The sequence below is a fragment of the Lynx rufus genome, unplaced genomic scaffold, assembly GCF_022079265.1.
Source record: "Lynx rufus isolate CCGP_SWC_20201006 ecotype Redwood Valley unplaced genomic scaffold, mLynRuf1.p SCAF_14, whole genome shotgun sequence".
NCBI classification, from domain to species: domain Eukaryota; kingdom Metazoa; phylum Chordata; class Mammalia; order Carnivora; family Felidae; genus Lynx; species Lynx rufus.
The window spans coordinates 64,596,551-64,622,102 of record NW_025814828.1 but is presented as its reverse complement, the minus strand read 5'-3'; positions in this window follow the sequence as shown (position 1 = coordinate 64,622,102).

Here is a 25,552-nt window from a genome sequence, read left to right as displayed (position 1 = left end):
GAAAAGTGAGCATTTGCTATCCTCATTTTTTCAGTTAAAATAAAAATTCCATATATGCATATTTTTTCCATTCACTTTACACATATTAGAAGAAATTACTACTTGTTTGTTTCCAAAATCAGAAAAAGAAACATTAATTTTGCATTCTGAACTCTAGAATGTCTATGGTACTCTATGTCTATGGTATTATCAGAATAGTTAAGATTTGCAGGTGACCACGTGTCTAATAGTATTTCAAAACCCAAAAAGAATTGCAGATTGTTTTATCAGTTATTTTGGAAACACCTATTTTTTTCAAGAATGGAGATGTTAAAACGTTCAGTTTTTTTTCACTTGTTCATTCTGCTTAGTAGTGGTGTCTGGTTTTAAAAAGTGAAAGTTGGTGCCTTTTGCATATCTTAATAGACCAAGGCTAAATATTAAAAATAGTGTGAAATGGGGAAATTCAGTGTTTCTTTGTGGATAGTGACATAATTTGCCTGATGTTTCATATTTCTGGAAGTTCATGTAATACATGTGATTTACTCTGAAAAAGATGGATAAAGAAAACCAGGAGAAATTTATTAGTTTGGTTAAGAAAAAATGTTAGTTTGGACTAATATTGTAGCAATGGAGTTGGAGAGAAGCAGATAGATATAAATATATTTAGGAGATAGAATCATTAGGACTTGGATAAACTGGAAATGAAAGTGACAGAGAGATAAAAGTCATAGTTTCTGGTTTTTAAAAATGAATGAAGCTGCCTGCCATTCACTGAGATGAGGAAAGATCAAGAAGGACCACGTTGGAGAATGGGAGAAAGCAGAAATGATGAGTTTAGTTTTAGACATCTTGAGTTTGAGATGTTAAGGTGAAAACTAAGTTGCTTATTATCAGTTCTAAAACTCAGAGGATAGTCTGGACAAGAAATAAACTTGGGAGTTACAAGCATAGAAATAAAGCCTTTGGCTTTATAATACACATACATGCAATCCTATGAAGAACAGTGCATCCTAAAAAAAAAAGTTCAGAATATGTGTAAGGATAAACTTACAATAATGCTCATCTCTGTAGATCCCTGGTATCAGTTTTTGGGCACAGACATGAATTTAGAGAATTAATTACCACACAGGAAGAGCAGCAAAGAAAATGCAAAAGAAAAGAGCTGGAGGCAGTTTCAACACTACCAACACTACGAATAACAACAATGATCAGGTTCCATTCTTAAAAACCTAGGATTTACATGTATGATTTTGATGGGGTTAGGTGGCAAATTTCAAGATATTTCTTGAAATATCTTGATGACATATGGTGTTGCAGAGGGTGTGGAAAAATTGTCATTTTCATACACTCTTGGTGGAACTATAAATTTCTTCAAACTTTTGGAGGCAAATGTAAAATGTTCATGTTCTTTGAGACACTGATTTCATTCATAAAAATTTATCATACAAAAATAATGGGCATACTTAAGTAAAGATATATGTGAAAAAATATCCACTTCAGGACAATTTGTAACAATGAACAATTTAAAAAAACCTAAAACATATATATAGCTAATTGGTAAAATTAAAAATTATATATTCATACAATGGAATCCTCTGGGTTAAAGGAAATTAGGTGGAGCTATATGTATTGTCATGGAAAGATGTCTAATATATATCGTTAAAGAAAAATAAAGCAACTTGCTACATAATCTACTACATGATCCCATTTTTTGCAAGAGAATGTGTGGGCACACACACACAGAATGAGAGAAAGAGAATAAGAGATTAGTATTTTGCAAAGAAAAAAACCAGGAGGAATAGACACCAAGCGGTATCTTGACAAGGGAGGGGACAGATACAGAAAAATTCCACTTCTTAATGTATATAATTTTGTATCATTTGAATTTTTGCAGCAAGCATATATAGTTTGTAATCAGAAAAAAAATCTTAGTTAAAAATTGTAAGTAAGTAGGAAATATTATTGAATGGTGATTCATAAAACAATGTAAAATTATACTTATTGACCTGAAATATGTTCACAATTTATTGCTAAGTAAAAGAGCAACCTGCAAACATTGCAGGACTGTGATAGAATTAGAAAGATACATGTAGAATAATGTTTTTAGGATGGTCTCAGTTTTGCAGTAGAATATATATGTGTGTCCCCTTAAAGAAAATTCTCTGAAGGAATGTTCTCCAAGCTATAAATAGTATTTCCACGGATTTGACAGGTGAAGGAGATGCAAAGACAATTTTATTATCTATGTTATACATATCCATTTCATTCGATTTTTACAAAGATGTCTTAAATTTGAAATCAGATAGAGATTAATGTTTGAAACATGAAAATAATTGTTTTACAAAATAAGGTACAAATGTGTTTACCAACACTGAAAGATATTCACAACACATGGTTAAATTTAAAATGTAAATGTAATTGAAAATTAAAATTATGTATATATATGTATATATACATATTTGTGCATAAAAATTTTAAACCCTACAAACAAACCTACAGAAACACAACTAAACATCTAAATATAGGATTCTAGGTAAGTTATGTTTTCTTCTTTATCTTTTCTGAATCCTACAGGTTTTTCTCAATGAGCAAGTATAACTTTTATAATAAAAAAAAAGCTGCAAACAACATGATCCTATTTTTCTTTAAATCCTGAATGTGTGTCTGTGTGCGCGCGCGCACACACACACACACACACACACACACACACACATACACTTTAGTTGAAAATGGAAGATTCCACAAGACTGAGATGGCTCCCAGCCTGCTCTGAACAGACCTCGGTAGTTGTTCCCACTCCTATGTTGTAGGAGGAGTAGCCAGATGAGAAGGAGAGGAGAAAGAAGGGAGAGGATGGTGGGGAAAAGAATGAGGGATGAGGAGGGGAAGATGGGAAGGAGAAGAAATTGACACCATAGACTAGAGGTCCTGGCTGACTTGCCTAGAGAAAAATCTCAGCAGAGGCTGCCTGTCCCTGACGTATTCCTTATGTCACACAAACTTCTGGAAAGCTCTGTCTAGTGGTTAGAGTAGCAATCACTTCTCCCCTTACTCCTTCCTTCCTACCTTCCCTCCCCTCATTCCTATTCTGTGATGTTCAAGCTGCAGTTCTGACTCTGGACTCCAAGCAGCAGTCATTTGTATTTTTAAATATTTCCCAATCCACATGTGTCATTAGTACAGGGGAAAAATGACAATGAAAGTTACTTTCTAAGCAGGCCATGAACCAATATCAGAAATTGTTGATTTTTCTTTAGATATTTATAGGGAAAAAAACTAGAGATAAACATTACTCAGTTGATTGATAGGAGTTGAGAAGAAAACCAATGAACAGCACTTACTCTGTGTCCTACAGTCTACTATTCACATCCATTGTGGCTGGCTTTTACTTATTTATTTTTACCTTGTTTCCAAGCCCTTCGATTATGTGTACGTTTACCTCACTGAAGCTTTTATCTACCAAAATAATACCCCTCCTTTCAGTTCTTTTAAAAAAAAATTGCCTATACTTGCATGATTTATCTCATGAAACTAGGTGAAAGAATGATGTCATAATTTATGCCAAAAGCAGATTTTCACTCATTTTCTCAGTTCAAGTATTTCTTGATCTAGTTTCCTTTCTCACTACTGGTCATTATTGATACTGAAGGGTATGTTATGGTCTAATAAGTCATACCTGTGTTGTATCAATGTTGTCAATCTGGATGCCACATTCTCAAACTCATGTGACTTTCCTTTAAGATCCCATAGCTGTTCTTGAAGAAATATTTACCTTTAGAATCTTCAGCCATCACATCTTTGAGTAGGTATTTATTTACCTCCTTCTTTTGTGCTTTCCAACAGATATTCAAACAAGAGTTTCTCCTTTCTAACTAGGTGACATTCATTGTTTATGAATCTGATTTTCTTTGTGTTGGGAATGCCGTTAGGCAGAAATTAAGCTTTATATTTCATTTTTTACTCTTAGTTTTTAACATTCATAAAGTACGTTTGACACTATCTTCCCTGGCTAACAGGTAAATTATTCCTCTTATAAGTTCTTTTTTGATCAAGTACAATTAACTCATTATTTTTCTGAGATTATATCTTCATCTTTTTTAGATTGTACTCAACAAATTATTTTGGTTTCACCAACTACTAAAACAATGTTCTCATTAATATGAGGACTCTCTTATTGAGAGAGAGAGTGAGCGGGGAAGGAGGTAAGGGGGGGAGAGAAGGGGAAAGAGGAGAGGGGCAGACAGAGAAGAAAGAGAATCCCAAGCAGGCTCCTCACTGTCAGCACAGAGCCTAATGCGGGGCTGGAATTAACAAACCGTGAGATCATGACCTGAGCCAAAATCAAGAGTCGGACTCAACTGACTGAGCCACCCAGGTGCTGCAGGATTCTCTCATTTCTGATTAAAGTGTATTATTTCTTTAGTGATTGCTTACTTTAAATCTTTGATTTTTATTTTCCCTTTTGTTCAGATTTGACATTAATTTCTGTGTTGCCCTTTACACATGGACAAATGCCTGTATCTTGCTCCCAAGCAAGAATAACTCTATGCACTTCTCTTGTTCAGAAACACTGGTCTTCCAAGAGGATGTATAGACCATAATGGATGTATAAGATGATTTTTGCTTTTTATCTTGCCCTTTCAATGAGTTTTATGTTTTATAATTTACATAACATATTAGTGAAATATAATATATTTATTATTTATGAATAGACAAGTATATATACACTGATATGTATGCTAGTTGTTTTTGCCAATAGAGGCCCATAATAAAAATCTTTTGGAAATGACTGACTTACAGTATTAACCAACAGACTTGCACATTCTAAGATACAGAAATTTGGAGTATTCTCAGACACTAAGGTCTAGAAAATGTTGAAATTTCTCTAAGTAAAATGTACAATGCATTTAGCAAATGTTCCACTATATCTTTTGTAAATTCTGGAGTTTTCATAGCCCAAAGCATATCATATCAAATCTTGCATGATGAACTGTATACATAATGAATTCAGCAGCACATGATTAGTATTATAATCCTACATTATTAAATTCCTAGTAAAACTGTTTCATTAATTCTATTGGCCTACTATTAAAACTTTCAATTAAAAATTTTCATTGCCAGAGTACCTAGGTGGCTCAGTCGGTTAAGGTAAGCAATCAACTCTTGATATAGGCTCAGGTCATGATCTCGCAGTCATGAGACTGAACCTTGTGTCAGACTCTGCACTGAGCATGGAGCCTGCTTGGGGTCTCTCTCCTTCTCTCTTTGCCCCTCCCCTGACCACGTGCTATCTCTCCCTCTCAAAATAAATAAATATTTAAAAATAAATAAGTAAAATAAAAAATAAAAATTGTCATTGCCTGTAACAAATAATTATTTAAATTTACAGGATGAGATCCTGAGCATATTAAAAAGTTATTAACAATGAGCTTATTTTGAAAATCAAGGGGCGCCTGGGTGGCGCAGTCGGTTAAGCGTCCGACTTCAGCCAGGTCACGATCTCGCGGTCCGGGAGTTCGAGCCCCGCGTCGGGCTCTGGGCTGATGGCCCAGAGCCTGGAGCCTGTTTCCGATTCTGTGTCTCCCTCTCTCTCTGCCCCTCCCCGGTTCGTGCTCTGTCTCTCTCTGTCCCAAGGGTAAATAAACGTTGAAAAAAAAAAAAAATTTAAAAAAAAAAAAAAAAAAGAAAATCAAACTAACAAGGGCTAGGTGTACTCAAGACAATGATCATCAGACATACTCCAATAGAAGGTCTTAACTATTATCCTCCAGCTGTAATAAGAGATTTGTTCTCAGGTGAATGGATTTTTATTTACTCACCCTCCAAACAAATCTAGCCACTACTAGTACCACTGGTAGTTATTTAAATTCCAAGACCATGTTTTTAATTTTGAGTTCTAATTTCTCTAAATTTTAATTCAAATGGTATATTTCCAATCACATTGACATTCCAAAACTTTACATTGAATCATATGAAACAACCATTTACAGAGGTTAAAATGATAACACCATATTTGTGAAAAAGTAACTTTTACTTAGTCAAAATATGCATCAATAGTAATCATAGTTTTTCCCATTGGGAGAGTATAAATAGTTCAAATCCCCAATTTACTGCTTCTTGAATGAGAAATGTTTTCTTAGAGTGCCAAATGATGAAAAGGGTGGTGAACTTTTGAGAAAAGTTCCAGTGGATACAGTGAATGTGAAAAAATTTTTGTAGCCCAATTCCCAATTCAGTTCATTCTTAACTGGAGCACTTGGCTGGTTCAGTTAAGTGTCTGACTTCAGCTCAGGTCATGATCTCACAGTTCCTGAGTTCAAGCCCCCCATGGGCTCTGTGCTGACTGTGTGGAGCCTGCTTTGTATTCTCTGTCTCCCTTTCTCTCTGCCCCTTCGCCACTCACGTGCTCTCTCTCTCAAAAATAGATAAACGTTAAAAACATGTTTTTAAAAAAGGCAGTTTGTGATGGATGTAGTCAAGAGTTGTCATGCAAAAGTATGGATCCTTGTCTATTAATCAATGTGGGTTAATTTTGAATCCATTTTTTAAAATAATAAGTTTTATTGAGGTGCAATTTACATACAATGAAATCAACTATCTTTACATGTATAGTTTGATAAACTTTGACAAATATATCCAGTCATGTAAAAACCACCACAATTAAAAAATGAAATATTTCTGTAATCCCTGAAGGAATCCATCAGTAGTTACTCCCCATTTCCTCTCACTTCCACCCCCCAGCCCTAGGCAAATATCAATCTACTTTCTGTCTCTACTGATTGGACTATTGTGTATATTTCATATAAATAAATCATACAAGATGTGGACTTTGTACTGGTTTCTTTCATTTACGCTAATCTTTTCAAAAGTCACCTATATTTACCATGTACTTATACTTCATTCTTTTTTTAAAAAAACATTTATTTTTGAGAGAGAGAGAGAGAGTGCACTAGCAGAAGAGAGGCAGAGAGAAGGGGAGACAGAGGATCTGAAGCAGACTCCACACTGCCAGCACAGAGCCCCCAGTGCAGAACTCGAACTCAGGAAGGAACCTTGAGATCATAACCTGAGTCGAAGTCAGATGCTTAACTGACTGAGCCACCCAGGTGCCTCTGTATTTCATTCTTTTATACTGACAAATAATATTCCACTGTATGAGTACACTGCATTTGTTTATCCATTCATCAACTGATTATGCATTATCAAATAAACATTTGGGTTGTTTCTACTTTTTGGCTGTTGTGAATAATGCTGCTATGAACATTTGTGTGCAGGCTTTTGTATAGATATATTTTCATTTCTCTTGAGTATGTAACTAGGAGTGGAATTACTGAGTCATATGGCAACTCTATGTTTAACACTTGGGGAAAGTACCAAATTGTTTTTCTATGGAGGCTGCACCATTTTACATTCTCACCGGCAATATAAAAGGGTTCAAGTTGCTCTATATCCTCTCCAACATTTCATATTGGCTGTCCTTTAAGTATAGTCATCCTAGGGGGAGTTAAGTGTGATTTCATTGGGTTTTTACTTTGTATTTTAATTACGACCAATGATGTTGAACATCTTTTCATTTGTTTATTTGCCTTTTGTGTATTTTATTTGGTGAAGTGTCTGGTTCAAATATTTTGCCCATTTTAACCTTGGACTATTTGTTTCTTTACTATAAAATTCTTTATGTATTCTGGATACAAGTCCTTTATTAGATATATGGTTTTTGATATTTTCTACCTTATCTTTTCTTATCTTTTCATCTTTTAACAGTGTGTCTCACAGAGAAATAATTTTTAATTTTGATAGGATACAATTTATCAACTTTTTAGTGGATTGTGCTTTGGGTATCATGTCTAAGGATGTTTTGTCTCACCGAGAGTCACAAAGGATTTTTTCTACATTTTCTTCCAAGAATTTGAGTTTATATTTTACATTTTGGCTATTGTGAATAATGCTGCTATGAACTATTTTGAGTTGATTTTTTCATATTGTGTGAAGTTAAGGTCAAGTGTTTTGTTTTGTTGTTGTTTTTTCCATGTGGATATTACATTGTCCTAGCGTCATTTGTTGAAAAAACTGTCTTTTCCCCCATGGAATCACTTTAAATTTTTTGTGGAAATTCAATTCAACTGACTGTGTAAATGCACGTCTATTTCTGGATTCTCTATTCTTTTCCATTCATTTATATGTCCATACTTACACGAAAACCACACTACCTGGATTACTGTAACTGTATAGTTAAATTTTAAAATCAAGTTCAGCTTTACTTAAAGAAGATATCTTTCTTTGTTTAGGACTGGACAGATGCCAAATCCATTATTATTTTTTCCCTTAGGCCTAGGGACAACCCAAACAGCCATGATAGTATGTAGGCTAAACCAAATTATTTGTTCATGAAAGGAGAATTGATTCTAGCTTCTATTAGACAAAGTCACTAGCACATATTCTCTGTACCTTTGTCCCACTAGGTTTCATGATCTAGCAAACTACTTATCACAGAGTAGATGTTGAATATACTATTAAATAAATGAAATAATGAATGAGTTATAGCAATTTTTCTCTCCTATTATTTTTTTCTCTTATTCCATGGTACCACTGAGCCTGAAGGTGAGGTATTTTTCTTTCTTTGATCTTCCTTACCATTTCCATACTATGTCTCTTCTCAACTTTTACACTTTCCAGTTCTTTTGAAGCATAAGCTATTACACCAAACCACTCATTATCTTCTTTCTTGATCATCTACAATCCTCTTGGTTGTTACTTCTCCTTCACTGAAGACTTTAGCATCTAGTTCACTGTCTTCATTTCTCTTCCCTACAAATCTTGTTATTCTTGGTGACTTCGACCCCATGTAAACAATCCATCAACACTTCTCATCTCCATGGATCTTATCTTCCACACATCAGCTAACTACTCCCATTCATCATTCTCTGGACTTTATCTACCCCAACAATTCTTCAATTCCACTGGGATCTCCAAACCATTGGTCCTACCATGTTTCACTTTTCACCACTCTCCTTCTATTTTTACTTTCCTCCATACCCAGCTCATATCTATTTTTAATTTCATAGCCGCATATTTGCCTACACCCTTATTTCCCCTTACATATTTACCTCCATCTTAAATATCTGAGAAAATCTGACCTTTAGTTAAACCAATTTAATATCTATTCTTCTGCTGCTCTTGACAAGGTAAAATAATCAACTCTGCCAACTATTGCTCTTTTAGATTTTGACAAGTGGGCACTGAAAATTGCCTGGCAATCTTACTACATTTCCCTAGTAAGTTCATTCTTTCTAATTTCTAAAGCACCATATACCATCTCCTTGCTCTTCAAAGCCTCCAACACCAAGTGCAAAGTTTTTGACATATGTTTGACATATTTCCACAGTAGACTTTATTATTATTATTGAGAAGATATTGTAACTAACAGCTACTCAGACAAGTCCCTGCTGTTTCTTTCTGCAATTTCATTGCTGCACTTCTCTTGTGGTTTCTCCAATACTCTATAAATTCAAGTTCATGTCAAAAAATGATAAATAATGGATTCCTGTTCCCAATTATTCAGGCCACCAGATCTCACCAAAAGCAAGGAAAAAATACTGAATAAAACATTTTAAAACTTTTCTTAAAAACATCAAAGAGTTGACAAGATTTTAAGAAATCACCAAGCCAAAATCTGAGTGAAAGCAAAAACTCAATTGTTAAGCAAAGCATCAAAACTGTTTTTACTCTGAGGTCATTTACTAAGCTACTGAACTTGAGATAAAATTTCTTGGGCCAGTGAGATTTGTGAAACAGAAAACAAGGTCAAGAATCTGCTTATGGTGATTAGTCTAATAAGCTAAAAGAAACCCCCTGATAAAGCTGTGGATGCTAAAAGTATAAAAGTGATTTTCCCTACTCCAGGGAATGTGGTTTTTTTGGCACTGAACAAAGAGGCTATTAGGATGTTGCAGACTCTGGTGGTGCTCTCATGTAATTTGCAATCCAAATTTCTAACACTTAGTAATCAAAAAACTTCATATGACTATCAGCAAAGTAGACTTTGAAGCAAAAAGCAAAACAAAACTATGACAATAGAAACAAACAAACAAAACATTACTAGGGATAAAAAGAGACATTTATAAGAATAATAGTTCAATTCACCAGGACTCAATAACAATTTTGCTTTGCACCTAATAATACAGCTGTAAAAAAGTATAAGTGAAACTTGACGAAAGTATATGAAAAATAGAAAAATCCATAATAATAGTGAAATATTTTAATATACCTCTTAGTAATTAATAGTACAAGACCAAAAAAGAAATCAGTAAGGACTTAGAGGACTTGAACATCACTTTATTTTATGAGCTTATTTTTTGTTACCTTTTCTGCATGAAATAATTTTTCTGAGATTGAGACTAAGAAGTTAATAATAGGTATATATATTTATATGTTGACCAATGTCAACAAAACCACATTCATCCAGTGACACATTTGTGTGTATTCATTGAGTACTTTTCTTCTTCCAAATTGTTAATTTTATCTTTAGGATAAATTCCTAAATTAATTCACTAATTTACTCAACATGTATTAATGAGTGCCTATTATGTTTCAGGCACTGTTGTAGGTACTGAGGAGGTACAGGGAACATAACCGACAATAATCTGTGTCCTCATGAGGCTTACATTGTACTGGGGGAAGACCGATATTAAATAGTAAATATAGTAAATAAGTACACTATAACATATGTTAGAAGGTGATAAGAACAATGGAATACAAATGGAATGTGTTAAAAGGGATTGGAAGGTCAGGAGATGGATTGCAACTTTAAAATTTTTTTAACATTTATATATTTTTGAGAGACAGAGAGAGACAGAGCATGAGCTGGGGAGGGGCAGAGAGAGAGAAGGAGACACAGAATCTGAAGCAGGCTGCAGGCTCTAAGCAAGCTGTCAGCACAGAGCCTGATGCGGGGCTCAAACCCACAAACTAAGATCATGACCTGAGCTGAAGTCGGATGCTCAACCGACTGAGCCACCCAGGCGCCCTGGATTGCAACTTTAAAAGAACGAAGTAAATAGACCTCATTGAGAAGGTGACATGTAGGCAAAGATTTGGAGGAGAGGGGTTGAGCCATACAGATATCTAGGTGAGAAAAGATTTCAGGTTAAAGCAGCAGACAGGTCAAAACCCTGAGGTAGTATAGGAGTAATGGCATTGTTTCACCCAGATCTCTTTTATCCCTTTTGCTGTTTCTATGCATCTATCCCCGAACTTCTGTACACTTTGTTTTTAATGGCTGACCCTGTGACTTTTCTGTCCTTGGGCTGCTGAAGTTGCTTTGTACAGAAAGCTGGAAATCCTGGGAGTTTATGTTCCCCAAGGTGGCCCCACAGGCAGTGACTAACTGGTTTGGAGGTAGCAAAGCCCAGGTCCTTGCATGAAGGCATGGCAAACTGAGGCACAATTTACACTTTAGAGCTCTCTTCAGGATTAAGCTGAGGCTTCCTTCCACGTCGTCTGAATTCTTACCCTTGCATGGAGTCTTTCCCTTTCCCTGTCCTTCCTTAACTACTCCCTTGCTAGTTTCCTCTGGGAGAATTTCTCTAATAAATTATTTGCACATAAATCCTTATCTCCGGTCTGCTTCTGGGAAACATGAACTGAGACTGGTACTAAGTTGTGAAGTTATACGTGAAACTCAGGGTTATGTCATTTTAGGTTCATGATCTTTGATAATTTACGTAGTTAGCTGCCTTAAATCATACAGAAAACAAGACTAATATAAGTGTGCCTGTAGAGAATAAATATAAAGAAAGGCATAAGCATGATTTTGCTAAACATGATTTTCTGCATATTTTAAATATATAGCTTGGAAAGTAATTATCCATCCATTACAGAAAAACTAGAAAATAAAGATAAGGAAACTCGAAAGCATACTAACATCCATAATCTCATTATTTGGAGATAGCCATTATTATCATTTTGCTGTTTAACCTTCCAGAATTGCTTCTTTTATATATACATATGTAGCTGGTATGAATCTGACTTTATAAACTTGTGTGTAAGAAATGTCACATCATTATTTTTAAAATATCACATTTTAAACTGACTTCGAGCTTCCATCCCACTTGACTTGTGGAAAATGCAATTACAGTTGATTATATTTTGTTGCGTGGAGTTCTCCTTCCCAAAGGTTTTATCAGGATCCAGATTGTCCAGAAAATGGGATGCTATGGTTGCTACTGATATATTCATTGTTTAAGCCTGAATTCTTTCTAGAGAGCAGAGAGCTGTACTGCTTCTGTGCCAAGATTGGTCCCAGAACGCTTTACTGAGTCTAGTTTTGGTGTTTGGGGTCCAGCTCTCTTAACTGTATCATGGAGATACTCTCTTCCGAGCTCCTTCTATCTCTTTGGGACAGTACTTAGAGTGGAGTTTCCACTTAACAAAATATCTGTAGTCTTCGAGCCTTCTTCCCAGTCTTAGAAAACTGTCTGGCTGCTTTCTTTCTCCTCTCAATCATCTCTCCCTAACCACCCCACCCACCACAGCACAATTCTCCTTAGGAACACAGACTTTCAGAAAACAAAAGCCAGGAAGAGAGGTTATAGGCAGACATCTTTTTTCAGCCTTATAGCATCAAATTCCCCAGGGCTAAAAGAGTACAATGGACCTTTTTGGAAGATTCTCTTTTTGGAATTGGAGATAGGAGTTGAAAGAGAAGAAAAATACAGTGAGCCAAACACAAAGTAATTAATTGATATTGTAATACCTTATCCTGCCACACGTTTTTCTTTTTTTAACTTAAAATAATTATTATTTTTAACAGCTTTATGGAGATATAATTACTGTACCATACAATTCACCCACTTAAAGTATACAATTTAATGTTTTTTATAATATTCATATTCCTTTTTATTCTCCTCAGTTGATGTTTAAATCAACTTACCAACTTCTACAAAAATTTACCAACTTCTATATGCCATCCTTCAGGGACTTGGGTTAATATTGAATCAATTCTGCATATCATATCTTTTCAACCAGCAGGAGCATGGTATAATGTTTCATTGATTCCTATCTTGTATTATTTCCATCATGGTTTTTAAATAATTTCCTTTAAGCAAATAAAGTTTTTTTTTAACATTTATTTATTTTTGAGACAGAGAGAGACAGAGCATGAACGGGGGAGGGTCAGAGAGAGGGAGACACAGAATCTGAAACAGGCTCCAGGCTCCAAGCTGTCAGCACAGAGCCCGACGCAGGGCTCGAACTCACAGCCCTCACGGACCGTGAGATCATGACCTGAGCCGAAGTCGGCCACCCAACCTACTGAGCCACCCAGGTGCCCCAATAAAGTTTTTTTTTAACTTTGGCTTGAGTACTATATTTTTTTTTCTTTCCTTTTTTAAATTTTTAGTTGTTGTATAGTTGACATATAATATCTAGTTTCAAGTGTACAACACAGTGATTCAACAATTATATGCATTACAAATTGCTCACCATGATAATTATATTACAATATTATTGACCATATTCCCTTTGCTGTACTTTTCATTCCTGTGATTTATTTATTTTATAACTGGAAGTTTGTACCTCTTACTTTACTTCACCCATTTCGCCCATTTCCCTAGCCCCACTCCTTTTGTTTGTTCTCTGTATTTATAAGTTTGTTTCTCTTTTTGTTGTTGTTTGTTTTGTTTTTTAGATTCCACATATAAATGATATTATATGGTATTTGTCTTTCTCTGTCTGGATTATTTCACTTAGCATAATACCCCCTAAGTCCACCCATGTTGTTGCAAACAGCAAGATTTCATTCTTTTTTAGGACTAATATTTCACATTTAAATTTTATACATATCTCACATCTTATTTATCCATTTATCTATCAGTGGACACTCAAGTTGCTTCCATATCTTAGCTATTATAAATAATGCTGCAATAAACATATGCATGCATATATCTTTTTAAATCAGTGCTTTCATTTTCTTTGCATAAATACTCAGAAGTGGAATTACTGGATCCCAGAGCACTTTTATTCTTAGTGTTTTGAGGAACCTCCATACTGTTTTCCACAGTGGCTGCACCAATTTATACTCCCACCAACAGTGCATAAGGCTTCCCTTTTCTTCAGATCCATGCCAATGCCTGTTATTTCTTGTCTTTTTGATACAAGCCATTCTGACTTGTGTAAGTTGATATCTCATTGTGGTTTTGATTTGCATTTCCCCTGATGATGACTGATGTTCAGCATTTTTTCATGTGTCTGTTCTGCCACACATATTTTTCACCAAAGTGAGACCACATTGAAAATACAGTGTTTTTGCTTGATTTCTAACAAATAATAGAAGTGGAAATACAAATAACATCAACAATAATCTTGAACAGTGTGCTTGAAAAATATTATTGTGAGCAATATCCCATTGTCTGGAATAACCTAATCTACACTTGATGGTCTTTTAGGTTGTGTACGATCTTTAGGTCGTTATAAATTCTGCTGCATAACTACATCTTTTCATATTTGCATAATCTAATTTTTTTTTCGACTTTTATTTATTTTTTGGGACAGAGAGAGACAGAGCATGAACGGGGGAGGGGCAGAGAGAGAGGGAGACACAGAATCGGAAACAGGCTCCAGGCTCCGAGCCATCAGCCCAGAGCCTGACGCGGGGCTCGAACTCACGGACCGCGAGATCGTGACCTGGCTGAAGTCGGACGCTTAACCGACTGCGCCACCCAGGCGCCCCTGCATAATCTAATTTTTTATGTTGGCAATAGGTTTACTACTTTTGCACAGAAATTGCTTTTTTTTTTTATATATGAAATTTATTGACAAATTGGTTTCCATACAACACCCAGTGCTCATCCCAAAAGGTGCCCTCCTCAATACCCATCACCCACCCTCCCCTCCCTCCCATCCCCCACCAACCCTCAGTTTGTTCTCAGTTTTTAACAGTCTCTTATGCTTTGGCTCTCTCCCACTCTAACGTCCTTTTTTTTTTTTTTTCCTTCCCCTCCCCCATGGGTTCCTGTTAAGTTTCTCAGGATCCACATAAGAGTGAAACCATAAAGGGGCGCCTGGGTGGCGCAGTCGGTTGGGCGTCCGACTTCAACCAGGTCACGATCTCGTGGTCCGGGAGTTCGAGCCCCGCGTCAGGCTCTGGGCTGATGGCTCAGAGCCTGGAGCCTGTTTCCGATTCTGTGTCTCCCTCTCTCTCTGCTCCTCCCCCGTTCATGCTCTGTCTCTCTCTGTCCCAAAAATAAATAAACGTTGAAAAAAAATTAAAAAAAAAATTAAAAAAAAAAAAGAGTGAAACCATATGGTATCTGTCTTTCTCTGTATGGCTTATTTCACTTAGCATCACACTCTCCAGTTCCATCCACGTTGCTACAAAAGGCCATATTTCATTTTTTCTCATTGCCACGTAGTATTCCATTGTGTATATAAACCACAATTTCTTTATCCATTCATCAGTTGATGGACATTTAGGCTCTTTCCATAATTTGGCTATTGTTGACAGTGCTGCTATGAACATTGGGGTACAAGTGCCCCTATGCATCAGTACTCCTGTATCCCTTGGATAAATTCCTAGCAGTGCTATTGCTGGGTCATAGGGTAGGTCTATTTTTAATTTTCTGAGGAACCTCCACACTGCTTTCCAGAGCGGCTGCACCAATTTGCATTCCCACCAACAGTGCAAGAGGGTTCCCGTTTCTCCACATCCTCTCCAGCATCTATAGTCTCCTGATTTGTTCATTTTGGCCACTCTGACTGGCGTGAGGTGATACCTGAGTGTGGTTTTGATTTGTATTTCCCTGATAAGGAGCGACGCTGAACATCTTTTCATGTGCCTGTTGGCCATCTGGATGTCTTCTTTAGAGAAGTGTCTATTCATGTTTTCTGCCCATTTCTTCACTGGGTTATTTGTTTTTCGGGTGTGGAGTTTGGTGAGCTCTTTATAGATTTTAGATACTAGACCTTTGTCCGATATGTCATTTGCAAATATCTTTTCCCATTCCGTTGGTTGCCTTTTAGTTTTGTTGATTGTTTCCTTTGCTGTGCAGAAGCTTTTTATCTTCATAAGGTCCCAGGAATTCACTTTTGCTTTTAATTCCCTTGCCTTTGGGGATGTGTCGAGTAAGAGATTGCTACGGCTGAGGTCAGAGAGGTCTTTTTCTACTTTCTCCTCTAAGGTTTTGATGGTTTCCTGTCTCACATTTAGGTCCTTTATCCATTTTGAGATTATTATTTTTTTTTATTTTTTTTTATATGAAGTTTATTGACAACTTGGTTTCCATACAACACCCAGTGCTCATCCCAAAAGGTGCCCTCCTCAATACCCATCACCCACCCTCCCCTCCCTCCCACCCCCCATCAACCCTCAGTTTGTTCTCAGTTTTTAACAGTCTCTTATGCTTTGGCTCTCTCCCACTCTAACCTCTTTTTTTTTTTTCCTTCCCCTCCCCCATGGGTTCCTGTTAAGTTTCTCAGGATCCACATAAGAGTGAAACCATATGGTATCTGTCTTTCTCTGTATGGCTTATTTCACTTAACATCACACTCTCCAGTTCCATCCACGTTGCTACAAAAGGCCATATTTCATTTTTTCTCATTGCCACGTAGTATTCCATTGTGTATATAAACCACAATTTCTTTATCCATTCATCAGTTGATGGACATTTAGGCTCTTTCCATAATTTGGCTATTGTTGACAGTGCTGCTATGAACATTGGGGTACAAGTGCCCCTATGCATCAGTACTCCTGTATCCCTTGGATAAATTCCTAGCAGTGCTATTGCTGGGTCATAGGGTAGGTCTATTTTTAATTTTCTGAGGAACCTCCACACTGCTTTCCAGAGCGGCTGCACCAATTTGCATTCCCACCAACAGTGCAAGAGGGTTCCCGTTTCTCCACATCCTCTCCAGCATCTATAGTCTCCTGATTTGTTCATTTTGGCCACTCTGACTGGCGTGAGGTGATACCTGAGTGTGGTTTTGATTTGTATTTCCCTGATAAGGAGCGACGCTGAACATCTTTTCATGTGCCTGTTGGCCATCTGGATGTCTTCTTTAGAGAAGTGTCTATTCATGTTTTCTGCCCATTTCTTCACTGGGTTATTTGTTTTTCGGGTGTGGAGTTTGGTGAGCTCTTTATAGATTTTAGATACTAGACCTTTGCCCGATATGTCATTTGCAAATATCTTTTCCCATTCCGTTGGTTGCCTTTTAGTTTTGTTGGTTGTTTCCTTTGCTGTGCAGAAGCTTTTTATCTTCATAAGGTCCCAGTAATTCACTTTTGCTTTTAATTCCCTTGCCTTTGGGGATGTGTCGAGTAAGAGATTGCTACGGCTGAGGTCAGAGAGGTCTTTTCCTGCTTTCTCCTCTAAGGTTCTGATGGTTTCCTGTCTCACATTTAGGTCCTTTATCCATTTTGAGTTTATTTTTGTAAATGGTGTGAGAAAGTGGTCTAGTTTCAACCTTCTGCATGTTGCTGTCCAGTTCTCCCAGCACCATTTGTTAAAGAGGCTGTCTTTTTTCCATTGGATGTTCTTTCCTGCTTTGTCAAAGATGAGTTGGCCATACGTTTGTGGGTCTAGTTCTGGGGTTTCTATTCTATTCCATTGGTCTGTGTGTCTGTTTTTGTGCCAATACCATGCTGTCTTGATGATGACAGCTTTGTAGTAGAGGCTGAAGTCTGGGATTGTGATGCCTCCTGCTTTGGTCTTCTTCAAAATTCCTTTGGCTATTCGGGGCCTTTTGTGATTCCATATGAATTTTAGGATTGCTTGTTCTAGTTTCGAGAAGAATGCTGGTGCAATTTTGATTGGGATTGCATTGAATGTGTAGATAGCTTTGGGTAGTATTGACATTTTGACAATATTTATTTTTCCAATCCATGAGCAGGGAATGTCTTTCCATTTCTTTAAATCTTCTTCAATTACCTTCATAATCTTTCTATAGTTTTCAGCATACAGATCCTTTACATCTTTGGTTAGATTTATTCCTAGGTATTTTATGCTTCTTGGTGCAATTGTGAATGGGATCAGTTTCTTTATTTGTCTTTCTGTTGCTTCATTGTTAGTGTATAAGAATGCAACTGATTTCTGTACATTGATTTTGTATCCTGCAACTTTGCTGAATTCATGTATCAGTTCTAGCAGACTTTTGGTGGAGTCTATCGGATTTTCCATGGATAATATCATGTCATCTGCAAAAAGCGAAAGCTTGACTTCATCTTTGCCAATTTTGATGCCTTTGATTTCCTTTTGTTGTCTGATTGCTGATGCTAGAACTTCCAGCACTATGTTAAACAATAGCGGTGAGAGTGGGCATCCCTGTCGTGTTCCTGATCTCAGGGAAAAAGCTCTCAGTTTTTCCCCGTTGAGGATGATGTTAGCTGTGGGCTTTTCATAAATGGCTTTGATGATCTTTAAGTATGTTCCTTCTATCCCGACTTTCTCAAGGGTTTTTATTAAGAAAGGGTGCTGGATTTTGTCAAAGGCCTTTTCTGCATCGATTGACAGGATCATATGGTTCTTCTCTTTTTTTTTGTTAATGTGATGTATCACACTGATTGATTTGCGAATGTTGAACCAGCCCTGCATCCCAGGAATGAATCCCACTTGATCATGGTGAATAATTCTTTTTATATGCCGTTGAATTCGATTTGCTAGTATCTTATTGAGAATTTTTGCATCCATATTCATCAGGGATATTGGCCTGTAGTTCTCTTTTTTTACTGGGTGTCTGTCTGGTTTAGGAATCAAAGTAATACTGGCTTCATAGAATGAGTCTGGAAGTTTTCCTTCCCTTTCTATTTCTTGGAATAGCTTGAGAAGGATAGGTATTATCTCTGCTTTAAACGTCTGGTAGAACTCCCCTGGGAAGCCATCTGGTCCTGGACTCTTATTTGTTGGGAGATTTTTGATAACCGATTCAATTTCTTCGCTGGTTATGGGTCTGTTCAAGCTTTCTATTTCCTCCTGATTGAGTTTTGGAAGAGTGTGGGTGTTCAGGAATTTGTCCATTTCTTCCAGGTTGTCCAATTTGTTGGCATATAATTTTTCATAGTATTCCCTGATAATTGTTTGTATCTCTGAGGGATTGGTTGTCATAATTCCATTTTCATTCATGATTTTATCTATTTGGGTCATCTCCCTTTTCTTTTTGAGAAGCCTGGCTAGAGGTTTGTCAATTTTGTTTATTTTTTCAAAAAACCAACTCTTGGTTTCGTTGATCTGCTCTATAGTTTTTTTAGATTCTATATTGTTTATTTCTGCTCTGGTCTTGATTATTTCTCTTCTTCTGCAGGGTTTAGGCTGCCTTTGCTGTTCTGCTTCTAGTTCCTTTAGGTGTGCTGTTAGATTTTGTATTTGGGATTTTTCTTGTTTCTTGAGATAGGCCTGGATTGCAATGTATTTTCCTCTCAGGACTGCCTTTGCTGCGTCCCAAAGCGTTTGGATTGTTGTATTTTCATTTTCGTTTGTTTCCATATATTTTTTGATTTCTTCTGTAGTTGCCTGGTTGACCCACTCATTCGTTAGTAGGGTGTTCTTTAACCTCCATGCTTTTGGAGGTTTTCCAGACTTTTTCCTGTGGTTGATTTCAAGCTTCATAGCATTGTGGTCTGAAAGTATGCATGGTATAATTTCAATTCTTGTAAACTTATGAAGGGCTGTTTTGTGACCCAGTATATGATCTATCTTGGAGAATGTTCCATGTGCACTCGAGAAGAAAGTATATTCTGTTGCTTTGGGATGCAGAGTTCTAATTATATCTGTCAAGTCCATCTGATCCAGTGTCTCATTCAGGGCCCTTGTTTCTTTATTGACCGTGTGTCTAGATGATCTATCCATTTCTGTAAGAGGGGTGTTAAAGTCCCCAGCAATTACCACATTCTTATCAATAAGGTTTCTTATGTTTATGAGTAATTGTTTTATATATTTGGGGGCTCCTGTATTCGGCACATAGACATTTATAATTGTTAGCTCTTCCTGATGGATAGACCCTGTAACTATTATATAATGTCCTTCTTCATCTCTTGTTACAGCCTTTAATTTAAAGTCTAGTTTGTCTGATATAAGTATGGCTACTCCAGCTTTCTTTTGGCTTCCAGTAGCATGATAAATAGTTCTCCATCCCCTCACTCTCAATCTAGAGGTGTCCTCAGGTCTAAAATGAGTCTCTTGTAGACAGCAAATAGATGGGTCTTGTTTTTTTATCCATTCTGATACCCTATGTCTTTTGGTTGGCGCATTTAATCCATTTACATTCAGTGTTATTATAGAAAGATACGCGTTTAGAGTCATTGTGATGTCTGTATGTTTTATGCTTGTAGTGATGTCTCTGGTACTTTGTCTCACAGGGTCCCCCTTAGGATCTCTTGTAGGGCTGGTTTAGTGGTGACAAATTCCTTCAGTTTTTGTTTGTTTGGGAAGACCTTTATCTCTCCTTCTATTCTAAATGACAGACTTGCTGGATAAAGGATTCTCGGCTGCATATTTTTGCTGTCTAGCACCCTGAAAATCTCGTGCCAATTCTTTCTGGCCTGCCAAGTTTCAAAAGAGAGATCAGTCACGAGTCTTATAGGTCTCCCTTTATATGTGAGGGCACGTTTACCCCTTGCTGCTTTCAGAATTTTCTCTTTATCCTTGTATTTTGCCAGTTTCACTATGATATGTCGTGCAGAAGATCGATTCAAGTTACGTCTGAAGGGAGTTCTCTGTGCCTCTTGGATTTCAATGCCTTTTTCCTTCCCCAGTTCAGGGAAGTTCTCAGCTATTATTTCTTCAAGTACCCCTTCAGCACCTTTCCCTCTCTCTTCCTCCTCTGGGATACCAATTATGCGTATATTCTTTCTTTTTAGTGTATCACTTAGTTCTCAAATTTTCCCCTCATACTCCTGGATTTTTTTATCTCTCTTTTTCTCAGCTTCCTCTTTTTCCATAACTTTATCTTCTAGTTCACCTATTCTCTCCTCTGCCTCTTCCATCCGAGCTGTGGTGGTTTCCATTTTGTTTTGCATTTCATTTAAAGCGTTTTTCAGCTCCTCGTGACTGTTCCTTAGTCCCTTGATCTCTGTAGCAAGAGATTCTCTGCTGTCCTCTATACTCTTTTCAAGCCCAGCGATTAATTTTATGACTATTATTCTAAATTCACTTTCTGTTATATTATTTAAATCCTTTTGATCAGCTCATTAGCTGTTGTTATTTCCTGGAGATTCTTCTGAGGGGAATTCTTCCGCTTGGTCATTTTGGATAGTCCCTGGTGTGGTGAGGACCTGCAGGGCACTTCCCCTGTGCTGTGGTGTATAACTGGAGTTGGTGGGCGGGGCCGCAGTCTGTCCTGATGTCTGCCCCCAGCCCACCGCTGGGGCCACAGTCAGACTGGTGTGTGCCTTCTCTTCCCCTCTCCTAGGGGCGGGATTCACTGTGGGGTGGTGTGGCCCATCTGGGCTACTTGCACACTGCCAGGCTTGTGATGCTGGGGATCTGGCATATTAGCTGGGGTGGGTAGGCAAGGTGCAAGCGGCAGGGGGGCAGGCTTAGCTCGCTTCTCCTTAGGTGATCCACTTCAGGAGGGGCCCTGTGGCAGCGGGAGGGAGTCAGATCCGCTGCGGGAGGTTTGGCTCCCCAGAAGCACAGAGTTGGGTGTTTGCGCGGAGCGAGCAATTTCCTTGGAAGGAACCGGTTCCCTTTGGGATTTTGGCTGGGGGATGGGTGGGGGAGATGGCGCTGGCAAGCGCCTTTGTTCCCCACCAAACTGAGCTCTGTCGTCCGGGGGCTCAGCAGCTCTCCCTCCCTTTGTCCTCCAGCCTTCCCGCTTTCTGAGCAGAGCTGTTAACTTATGACCTCCCAGACACTAAGTCGCACTTGCTGTTGGAACACAGTCCGTCAGGCCCCTCCGCTTTTGCCAGCCAGACTCAGGGACTCTGCTTGGCCGGCGAGCCGCCCCTCCGCCCTGGCTCCCTCCCGCCAGTCCGTGGAGCGCGCACCGCCTCGCCGTCCTTCCTACCCTCTTCCGTGGGCCTCTCGTCTGCACTTGGGTCTGGCGACTCCGTTCTGCTAATTCTCTGGCGGTTTTCTGGGTTATTTAGGCCGGTGTAGGTGGAATCTAAGTGATCAGCAGGACGCGCGGTGAGCCCAGCGTCCTCCTACGCCGTCATCTTCCCCGCTCAGAAATTGTTTAAAATAATATAATTTTTTTTAATCCAGAGGTATTTAAAATCCCTACAGTCAGAAATAAACAGTTTAGTGTATAATTTTCAAGATTTTTTCTATGCATATTTAGTAATACTAATAATATTTAAATTTTAATGAAAAAATTACTGTGTATCATTCATAGTTTTGTATTGTAATCCTCCTTTTATCACATAATTTCATATTGTAGATACCTTTCATGTCTCTAAGTATAGGTTAAAACCATGGTTTTACACTGCTTCATAGCATTCCGATGTATGAATGTATATATATACCATAATATTTCTAACCATTACCTACAGTAATTTAGATTTTTCTATTTTCCCTACTACAAGAAATTCTTCAGTAAGCATACTGTACATACATCGAAGCACACAATTGTTTCCTAGCAAAAGAATCACTGGATGAAAGTGTAAGTACATTTATAATTTTGATACATGATATCAAATTACCTTCAGAAAAGCTGTATGCATTGACACTCAAATCAATAGAAAATGAGAAAGCTACTTCTCACACTTTTATCAACATGGAGTATTATCATTCTTTTTCATCTTAATCCATGTGGAAAAAACATATTATTTTGTTTGTTGATTATTAGTGAAGTTGAGCACCTTTTCCTATGTTTATTGGTTATTTGTATTTCTACTTTTCTGAATTTCCCATGGAATAGTATTTTCTTTTTCTGTTCCTAGGTTGTTTTTAAATACTAAAGATATAAACTCTGATGCTTTCTTTTTTTTTTTTATATGAAGTTTATTGACAAATTGGTTTCCATACAACACCCAGTGCTCATCCCAAAAGGTGCCCTCCTCAATACCCATAAACTCTGATGCTTTCATTGCACACTAAAGATATTAACTCTGTTTTTGTATCACATATTTTCCCTGTTGGATTTTTTTTTGCCCTTTACTTTGCCTATCACATAGAAAAACATGTTTTAATTTATATATCTGATTACTGGTAAATTTGAGCATATTTTCATTGGCATGTTTGGCATAATACTTTTTATTGAAATATTCCAAATAACATATGAATCTGTTTTAAAATTTTTTAATGTTTATGTTTGAGAGACAGAGAGGGAGTGAGAGAGAGAGAGGCAGAGAGAGAGGGAGACACAGAATCTGAAGTAGGTTCCAGGCTCTGACCTGTTGGCACAGAGCCTGATGTGGGGTTTGAACTCCTAAACCACCAGATCATGACCTGAGCAGAAATCAGACCCTTAAACAACTCAGCCACCCAGGCACCCTGAATCTGTTTTAATATGTATGCCATCAAAAATCAATATCTTTTTAATTAAATAAAACGTAAAAAAAAACTGTTTCAAGCAGTAATAAAATCTGGTTAAAATTGAATATGTTTACACAAAATAAAAGGATAAAGCTTAAAATTTTTCATATAATAAGATGTTTGTTTTGTAATTCTAGGTCTTTTTTTCCTTTTCTGGAAAAAATATATTTTCATTGTACAGATTATAAAATGTCATACAATCACAAACATCATGAAAGAAATTTAGCAAATTCTCTAGCGTTATAACAAATGTTTTGGAACACTTTCATAGTAAAAATCAAATGTTTCCTTGAACTTCCTGATTTTATCCTCTAGAGTTAAGAAGTGCTGTTTATGCTATTTCTTATGCATGGATTTTGTTCTTTGAATTTTTTAATTGGACCACATTATACACATGCAGCCTCAAAATGTGACAAAGTGAAGGTCGTGAGAATTTTCCTTGAAAGCAGATGTACACAAAGTTCAGGTCTTCCTGCTTCTTTTCTTTGGGAGATATTAGACAATTTGGTCAGGGTAGGGGGAAGGTATCCTTGTGGCAATATTATATTCTTAGATTTCGTTCCATTAGCCACCTCTTCTACCCAGTCTTACATTTTCAAGTTTGGAATCCATTGCCTTTTTTTTTCCCAGTGGCTGTTTTGTGGTATGGGCTTGGATCTCACTCTTCAGGAGCTCAAAGAAAAAGCTCTTATGTAAAACAAAGGGGTAAGATAAGGGACCAGGAAAACACAGGAATGGGATGGATGGTGGCTTCATTCCCTTACCCTAAATTCCATGTATGTTGTACATGACTCAATTGAATGAAAATGTTGTAATTGTCTTATTCCCTTCCCCCAACCCCATCAGAGCACTCATTCTACCACATGGAAATGACATGGACTCACAGTCAAAATAGAAACATGCATGTATTTTTCTTCTTTTCTCCATATTCTCCACATTATGCTGCCCCTCAAATATATTCACACCTGTAGTTCACAGTCTCCTGTCTCCTCCACTGCCAGTGGTGTAAATCTCTGCCAGATTCCTGATTCTCAGCAGATCCACCCTCAGAAAATATGAGTCTCTCTTCCTTTTCCCTTCCAATGTACCAGTCAGCTTCTGTCTTCACTGGCCCACTAAGGCTGGAAGGAAAAGTGGCCAACGCCCCAAGTCAAAAAGTGACTGCACCATCCCCACTGGACCACAGGAAGACACTGGATGCTTCCTGATGAGCATTGTTCTGAGTCTAGTGGAACAATCCAGAAGAGCAGGGAGGTGGAAGAATCCACCTTTGGGAGAAGGCTGTTTCTGGGCAAGAAGTGAAAATCACAAGTTCTGTTCAGTCCAGCAGTTTGAGACATTGAAAGAGTTAGTCATAGAGTCAGGTGATTCATGGGGTAGATTGTTTTTTCTAAAAGAATTAATTTAAGGCCTTTAAATGCTAAAAGGATTGATTTAGGGCCTCCTTGCAAAGTGAAAGAAGTTATCTTTATTGAGTAATGGGCAAAGGGCTTCTGAGAAATTATCTCCTACTCTCTGTGAATAATTGGGGAAGAGGATGGAAAGAGGGTCCTTTGATGAAGTCTGCCCTGGGGCAAGAGGAAGACCCCCCCACCCCTGTCTGTCCAACATAATCTGCCCAAAGCAAGCTTACAGATTTGCTGTAAAGCCCAGAAGGAGATAAATACATGTGGTAAAGCAGTGACTGAACACTTGATGAAAGCTGCAGCACTTCTCTTCCCTCCTGACATGCTGGAAGAAAAGAATCACAACTCATTTTTTTAGTACAAAATGAAGAACACCAAATAAATCATCCAGTGAACAACGTTCCTAGGAAAACTAGCAGTAGCTCCTCCACCTGAGGCTGTACTGAAAGCCCAGAGTCTGAGGACTAGGTCTGAATGCTAGGGTAATAATAAAGGTTTCAGAGTGAACACCATAGGCAGGTAATAATGAAGCCACCTTTTGTCTGGCCAATAGACATTGAACTCCTCCGATCAAGTTCCCTTTAAACCTCTGACCAAAATCATCCTCACTGTGAATTTAGACTGAGTGAAAGAGGAGACAACAACCTGGAGGGATTGTGGCCTTGGGAAGGCTCTTCTTCCAACACAAAATGATGA